Consider the following 12,077-nt stretch of genomic DNA (forward strand, 5'->3'; position numbering starts at 1 on the left):
CATACATATGATCATACATACATATGACCATGCACACATACATACGTACATATGAGTATACATACATACGTACTTATGACCATACATACATACATATTACCATACATACATACATATGACCATACATACATATGACGATGCATACATACATACATATGAACATACATATATACACATACATACATACATATGACCATACATACATACATACATACATATGACCATACATACACATACATACATACATACATACATACATATGACCATACATACATACACATACATACATATGACCATACATACATACATACATACATACATATGACCATACATACATACATACATATGACCATACATACATACACATACATACATACATATGACCATGCATACATACATACATATGACCATACATACATACTTTCATACATACATACATACGTACTTATGACCATACATGCATACATATGAACATACATACATACATACATACATACATATGAGCATACATACATATGACCATGCATACATTCATATGACCATACATACATACATATGGCCATACATATGACCATGCATACATACATACATACATACATATGACCATACATACATACATATGAGTATACATGCATACATACATACATACATATGAGCATACATACATACATACATACATATGAGCATACATACATACATACATAAATATGACCATACATACATACATACATACATACATACATACATACATACATACGTACATATATACATATGACCATGCATACATACACACTAATGACCATACATGCATACATATGAACATACATACATACATACATACATACATACATACATATGAGCATACATACATATGACCATGCATACATTCATATGACCATACATACATATGACCATACATACATACACACATGCATACATACATACATACATACATATGACCATACATGCATACATACATACATATGAACATACATACATACATATGACCATGCATGCATACATATGAACATACATACATACATACATACATACATATGAGCATACATACATATGACCATGCATACATTCATATGACCATACATACATACATATGGCCATACATATGGCCATGCATACATACATACATATGAACATACATACATATATACATATGGCCATGCATACATACATACATATGACCATACATACATATGACCATGCATACATACATACGTACATATGAGTATACATACATACATACTTATAACCATACATACATACATACATATGACCATACATACATACATATGAGCATACATACATACATACATACATACGTATGACCATGCATACATACATACTGATGACCATACATGCATACATATGAACATACATACATACCTACATACATATGAGCATACATACATATGACCATGCATACATTCATATGACCATACATACTTACACACATGCATACATACATACATACATACATATGACCATACATACATATGAGCATACATACATACATATGACCATGCATACATACATACATACATATGAGCATTCATACATACATACATACATACATATGAGCATACATATTTACATACATATGACCATGCATACATATGGCCATGCATACATACATACATACATATGAACATACATACATACATACATATGACCATGCATACATACATACGTACATATGAGTATACATACATACATACTTATGAACATACATACATACATATGACCATACATACATACATACATATGACCATACATACATATGACCATACATACATATGACGATGCATACATACATACATATGAACATACATATATACACATACATACATACATACATATGACTATACATACATACATACATACATACATACATACATACATACATATGACCATACATACATACATACATATGACCATACATACATACACATACATACATACATATGACCATGCATACATACATACATATGATCATACATACATACATATATACATACATACATACGTACTTATGACCATACATGCATACATATGAACATACATACATACATACATACATACATACATATGAGCATACATACATATGACCATGCATACATTCATATGACCATACATACATACATATGGCCATACATATGACCATACATACATACATACATATGAACATACATACATACATACTTATGACCATACATACATACATATTAGTATACATACATACATACATACATACATACATACATACATACATACATATGAACATACATACTTATGACCATACATACATACATACATATTAGTATACATACATACATACATACATACATATGAGCATACACACATACATACATACATACATACATACATACATATGACCATGCATACATACATACATACATACATACATACATACATACATACATACATACAGACATACATATGAGCATACATACATACATACATATGACCATGCATACATACATACTAATGACCATACATGCATACATATGAACATACATACATACATACACACATATGAGCATACATACATATGATCATGCATACATTCATATGACCATACATACATATGACCATACATACACACAGACATGCATACATACATACATACATACATATGACCATACATGCATAAATACATACATATGAACATACATACATACATATGACCATGCATACATACATACGACCATACATACATACATATGAGCATACATACATACATGCATACATACATACATACATATGAGCATACAGACATACATACGACCATGCATACATACATACATATGAACATACATACATACATACATATGGCCATGCATACATACATACGTACATATGAGTATACATACATACATACTTATGACCATACATACATACATATGACCATACATACATACATATGAGCATACATACATACATACATACATACAGACATACATACGTATGACCATGCATACATACATGCTGATGACCATACATGCATACGTATGAACATACATACATACATATGACCATGCATACATACATACATACATATCACCATACATACATACATATCACCATACATACATATGAGCATACATACATACATATGACCATACATACATACATACATACATACATATGAGCATACATACACACATATATACATACATACATATGAGCATACATATATACATAGATATGACCATGCATACATACATACCACCATAAATACATACATATGAGCATACATACATACATATGAGCATACATACATATGAGCATACAGACATACATACGATCATGCATACATACATACATATGAGCATACATACATAAATACATACATACATACATACATACATACATACATATGGCCATGCATACATACATACATATGAACATACATACATACATACATACATACATACATACATACATACATACATATGACCATACATACATATGACCATGCATACATACATACGTACATATGAGCATACATACATACATACATACATACATACATACATACATATGGCCATGCATACATACATACATATGAACATACATACATATGAGCATACATACATATGACCATGCATACATTCATATGACCATACATACATACATATGGCCATACATATGACCATGCATACATACATACATACATACATACTTATGACCATACATACATACATATGAGCATACATACATATGATCATGCATACATTCATATGACCATACATACATATGACCATACATACACACAGACATGCATACATACATACATACATACATATGACCATACATGCATAAATACATACATATGAACATACATACATACATATGACCATGCATACATACATACGACCATACATACATACATATGAGCATACATACATACATGCATACATACATACATACATATAAGCATACAGACATACATACGACCATGCATACATACATACATATGAACATACATACATACATACATATGGCCATGCATACATACATACGTACATATGAGTATACATACATACATACTTATGACCATACATACATACATATGACCATACATACATACATATGAGCATACATACATACATACATACATACAGACATACATACGTATGACCATGCATACATACATGCTGATGACCATACATGCATACGTATGAACATACATACATACATATGACCATGCATACATACATACATACATATCACCATACATACATACATATCACTATACATACATATGAGCATACATACATACATATGACCATACATACATACATACATACATACATATGAGCATACATACACACATATATACATACATACATATGAGCATACATATATACATAGATATGACCATGCATACATACATACCACCATAAATACATACATATGAGCATACATACATACATATGAGCATACATACATATGAGCATACAGACATACATACGATCATGCATACATACATACATATGAGCATACATACATACATACATACATACATACATACATACATACATATGACCATACATACATATGACCATGCATACATACATACGTACATATGAGCATACATACATACATACATACATACATACATACATACATACATACATATGGCCATGCATACGTACATACATATGAACATACATACATACATACATACATACATACATACATACATACATACATATGACCATACATACATATGACCATGCATATATACATACGTACATATGAGTATACATACATACATACTTATTACCATTCATACATACATATGACCATACATGCATACATATTACCATACATACATATGACCATGCATACATACATACATATGAACATACATATATACACATTTCTTCAGATTATGTTTATTTAGTCTATTTTGAGACATAAAAACACATTTCCCTCACTGGCATCATAATGTGTACCATAGAGGGATATGAGCATACATACATACATACATACATAAATATGACCATACATACATACATACATACATACATACATATGAGCATACATACATACATACATACATATGACCATGCATACATACATACTAATGACCATACATGCATACATATGAACATACATACATACATACATATATACATATGAGCAAACATACATATGATCATGCATACATTCATGTGACCATACATACATATGACCATACATACATACACACATTCATACATACATACATACATACATACATACATATGACCATACATGCATACATACATACATATGAACATACATACATACATATCACCATACATGCATACATACATACATATCCCCATTCATACATACATATGAGCATACATATATATGAGCATACATACATATGAGCATACATACATACATATGACCATGCATACATACATACATACATACATACATATGAGCATACATACATACATACATACATACATATGAGCATACATACATACATACATATGACCATGCATACATACATACGACCATACATACATACATATGAGCATACATACATACATGCATACATACATACATACATACATATGAGCATACAGACATACATACGACCATGCATACATATATACATATGAGCATGCATGCATACATACATATCCCCATTCATACATACATATGAACATACATACATACATATGACCATGCATACATACATACATATGCCCATTCATACATACATATGAGCATACATATATATGAGCATACATACATATGAGCATACATACATACATATGACCATGCATACATACATACATACATACATATGAGCATACATACATACATACATACATACATATGAGCATACATACATACATACATATGACCATGCATACATACATACGACCATACATACATACATATGAGCATACATACATACATGCATACATATGGCCATGCATACATACATACATATGAACATACATACATACATACATACATACATATGACCATGCATACATACATACGACCATACATACATACATATGAGCATACATACATACATACATACATATGACCATGCATACATACATGCTGATGACCATACATGCATACGTATGAACATACATACATACATATGACCACGCATACATACATACATACATATCACCATACATACATACATATCACCATACATACATATGAGCATACATACATACATATGACCATACATACATACATACATACATATGAGCATACATACACACATACATACATACATACATATGACCATACATATATACATAGATATGACCATGCATACATACATACCACCATAAATACATACATATGAGCATACATACATACATACATACATATGAGCATACATACATATGAGCATACAGACATACATACGACCATGCATACATACATACATATGAGCATACATACATACATACATACATACATACATACATATGGCCATGCATACATACATACATACATACATACATACATATGACCATGCATACATACATACGTACATATGAGGATACATACATACATACTTATTTCAATCAGGAGAGACTAAGAGTAAAAGGGAAATGGTTTATTGGCACATGCATGACATATATGAAACATGAACAGTCTTTGGCGGTTAGACCCCATTGAGGTGAAACAATATGTAGATACTATATGTATATATATAAAAGGGGGTGATGAAGCTGTAGAGACGAGAACCCCCCGGGGTCTAGACACTGGTGGTGGTGGTGAAGAGGTGCGAAGCAGAGACTGGTGAGGTGAAGTGGCTCTGGACTCCTGCTGCCTGGACCTGAGGATTGGAGGAGAGGGCGTCCGGGAGGATCGAGGTGAACACCGTGTGGCTCTAGACTCCTGCTGCCTGGACCTGAAGACTGGAGGAGAGGGCTTCAGGGAGGATCGAGGTGAACATCTTGTGGCTACCTGGGTCCAATGACTGGAGGAGAGAGGGGTGGAGGAGGGTCGCGCTACTGACTGAATGACAACTGATGGAGCAAAGACAGAGGCGATTTAAAGTTTGGCAGCAGCAAATTGACTGGCTATCGCGACCATGGCAAAATCTGATTGGATAGTAAAGACGAAGGTGAACGCCCACAAACAGCTGATTAGAGGGAATAGAAGGGGAGAGCTGGAGTAAAGGAAATTTATGAATAAAGGCAGTGTAATAGAAGGTCTTCCTGATTGAACTTACGCTGAGCTTCATGACCATGCATACATACATATGACCATACATACATACATATTACCATACATACATATGACCATGCATACATACATACATATGAACATACATATATACACATCGTACATACATATGACCATACATACATACATACATACATACATACATACATACATACATATGACCAAACATACACATACATACATACATATATACATACATACATATGACCATACATACATACATACATACACATACATACATATGACCATACATACATACATACATACATATGACCATACATACATACATACATATGACCATACATACATACATACATACACATACATACATATGACCATACATACATACATACATACATACATACATATGACCATACATACATACATACATATGACCATACATACATACACATACATACATACATATAACCATGCATACATACATACATATGACCATACATACATACATACATACATACATACATACGTACTTATGACCATACATGCATACATATGAACATACATACATACATACATACATACATACATATGAGCATACATACATATGACCATGCATACATTCATATGACCATACATACATACACACATGCATACATACATACGTACATACATACATACATACATACATACATACATACATACATACATATGACCATACATGCATACGTACATACATATGAGCATACATACATACATATGACCATGCATACATACATACATACATATGAGCATACATACATACATACATATGAGCATACATATATACATACATGTGACCATGCATACATACATACGACCATACATACATACATATGAGCATACATACATACATATTACCATACATACATATGTCCATGCATACATACATACATATGAACATACATATATACACATACATACATACATATGACCATACATACATACATACATACATACATATGACCATACATACATACATACATACACATACATACATATGACCATACATACATACATACATACATACATACATACATACATATGACCATACATACATACACATACATACATACATATAACCATGCATACATACATACATATGACCATACATAAATACATACATACATACGTACTTATGACCATACATGCATACATATGAACATACATACATACATACTTACATACATACATACATACATACATAGATATGAGCATACATACATATGACCATGCATACATTCATATGAGCATACATACATATGACCATACATACATACATACACACATGCATACATACATACAGACATACATAAATACATACATATGACCATACATGCATACGTACATACATATGAGCATACATACATACATATGACCATGCATACATACATACATAAATATGAGCATACATACATACATACATATGAGCATACATATATACATACATATGACCATGCATACATACATACGACCATACATACATATGAGCATACAGACATACATACATACATATAACCATACATACATATGACCATGCATACATACATACATATGAACATACATATATACACATACATAAATACATATGACCATACATACATACATACATACATATGACCATACATACACATACATACATACATATGACCATACATACATACATACATACATACACATACATACATATGACCATACATACATGCATACATACATACATATGACCATACATACATACATACATATGACCATACATACATACACATACAAACATACATATGACCATGCATACATACATACATATGACCATACATACATACGTACTTATGACCATACATGCATACATATGAACATACATACATACATACATACATATCACCATACATACATACATATGAGCATACATACATATGACCATACATACATACATATGACCATGCATACATACATTCATACATATGAGCATACATACATACATACATACATACATACATATGAGCATACATATATACATACATATCACCATGCATACATACGACCATACATACATACATATGAGCATACATACATATATACATACATACATATGAGCATACATACATATGAGCATACAGACATACATACGACCATGCATACATACATACATATGAGCATACATACATATGAACATAAATACATATGACCATGCATACATACATACGTACATATCAGTATACATACATACATACTTATGACCATACATACATACATATTACCATACATACATACATACATATAACCATACATACATATGACCATGCATACATACATACATACATATGAGCATACATACATACATACATACATATGAGCATACATACATACATACATATGACCATGCATACATACATACAACCATACATACATACATATGAGCATACATACATACATGCATACATACATACATACATATGAGCATACATACATATGAGCATACAGACATACATACATATGAGCATACATACATACATATGAGCATACATACATACATATATACATACATATGGCCATACATACATACACACATATGAACATACATACATACATACATATGGCCATGTATACATACATAAATATGACCATACATACATACATACATACATACATACATACATATGACCATGCATACATAGACACTAATGACCATACATGCATACATATTAACATACATACATACATACATACATATGAGCATACATAAATATGACCATGCATACATTCATATGATCATACATACATATGACCATACATACATACACACATGCATACATACATACATACATACATATGACCATACATGCATACATACATACATACATATGAACATACATACATACATATGACCATGCATACATACATACATATCACCATACATCAATACATATGAGCATACATACATATGAGCATACATACATACATATGACCATGCATACATACATACATATATACATACATATGAGCATACATACATACATACATACATACATATGAGCATACATACATATGACCATGCATACATACATACAACCATACATACATAAATATGAGCATACATACATACATGCATACATACATACATACATATGAGCATACATACATATGAGCATACTGACATACATACGACCATGCATACATACATACATATGAGCATACATACATACATATATATGGCCATGCATACATACATACATATGAACATACATAGATACATACATATGGCCATACATACATACATACATATTACCATACATACATATGACCATGCATACATACATACGTACATGTCAGTATACATACATACATACTTATGACCATACATACATACATATGACCATACATACATACATATGAGCATACATACATACATACATACATATGACCATGCATACATACTTACTGATGACCATACATGCATACATATGAACATACATACATACGTACATACATATGAGCATACATACATATGACCATACATACATACACACATGCATATATACATACATACATACATACATATGACCATACATGCATACATACATACATATGAACATACATACATACATATGACCATGCATACATACATACATATCACCAAACATACATACATATGAGCATACATACATACATATGACCATGCATACATACATACATACATATGAGCATACATACATACATACATACATATGAGCATACATACATACATACATACATATGACCATGCATACATACATACGACCATACATACATACATATGACCATACATGCATACATATGAGCATACATACATATGAGCATACAGACATACATACGACCATGCATACATACATACATATGAGCATACATACATATGAACATACATACATACATACATATGACCATACATACATATGACCATGCATACATACATACGTACATATGAGTATACATACATACATACTTATGACCATACATACATACATATGACCATATATATATATGATCATGCATACATACATACATACATATGAACATACATATATACACATACATACATACATATGACCATACATACATACATACATACATATGACCATACATACACATACATGCATACATACATATGACTATACATACATACATACATACACATACATACATACATATGACCATACATACATACATACATACATACATACATACATACATATGACCATACATGCATACACATACATACATACATATGACCATGCATACATACATACATATGACCATACATACATACATACGTACATATGACCATGCATACATACACACTAATTACCATACATGCATACGTATGACCATGCATACATACATACATACATATCCGCATACATACATACATACATACATATGAGAATACATACATACATATGACCATGCATACATACATACGACCATACATACATACATGTGAGCATACATACATACATGCATACATACATACATACATATGAGCATACATACATATGAGCATACAGACATACATACGACCATGCATACATACATACATATGAGCATACATACATACATACATATGGCCATGCATACATACATACATATGAACATATATACATACATACATATGACCATGCATACATACATACATATCACCATACATACATATGACCATGCATACATACATACGTACATATGAGTATTCATACATACATACTTATGACCATACATACATACATATGACCATACATACATACATATGAGCATACATACATACATACATACATATGACCATG

Source organism: Lutjanus erythropterus, chromosome 16 (assembly GCF_056507025.1).
Source record: "Lutjanus erythropterus isolate fLutEry1 chromosome 16, fLutEry1.hap2, whole genome shotgun sequence".
Classification (NCBI taxonomy): Eukaryota; Metazoa; Chordata; class Actinopteri; order Lutjaniformes; family Lutjanidae; genus Lutjanus; species Lutjanus erythropterus.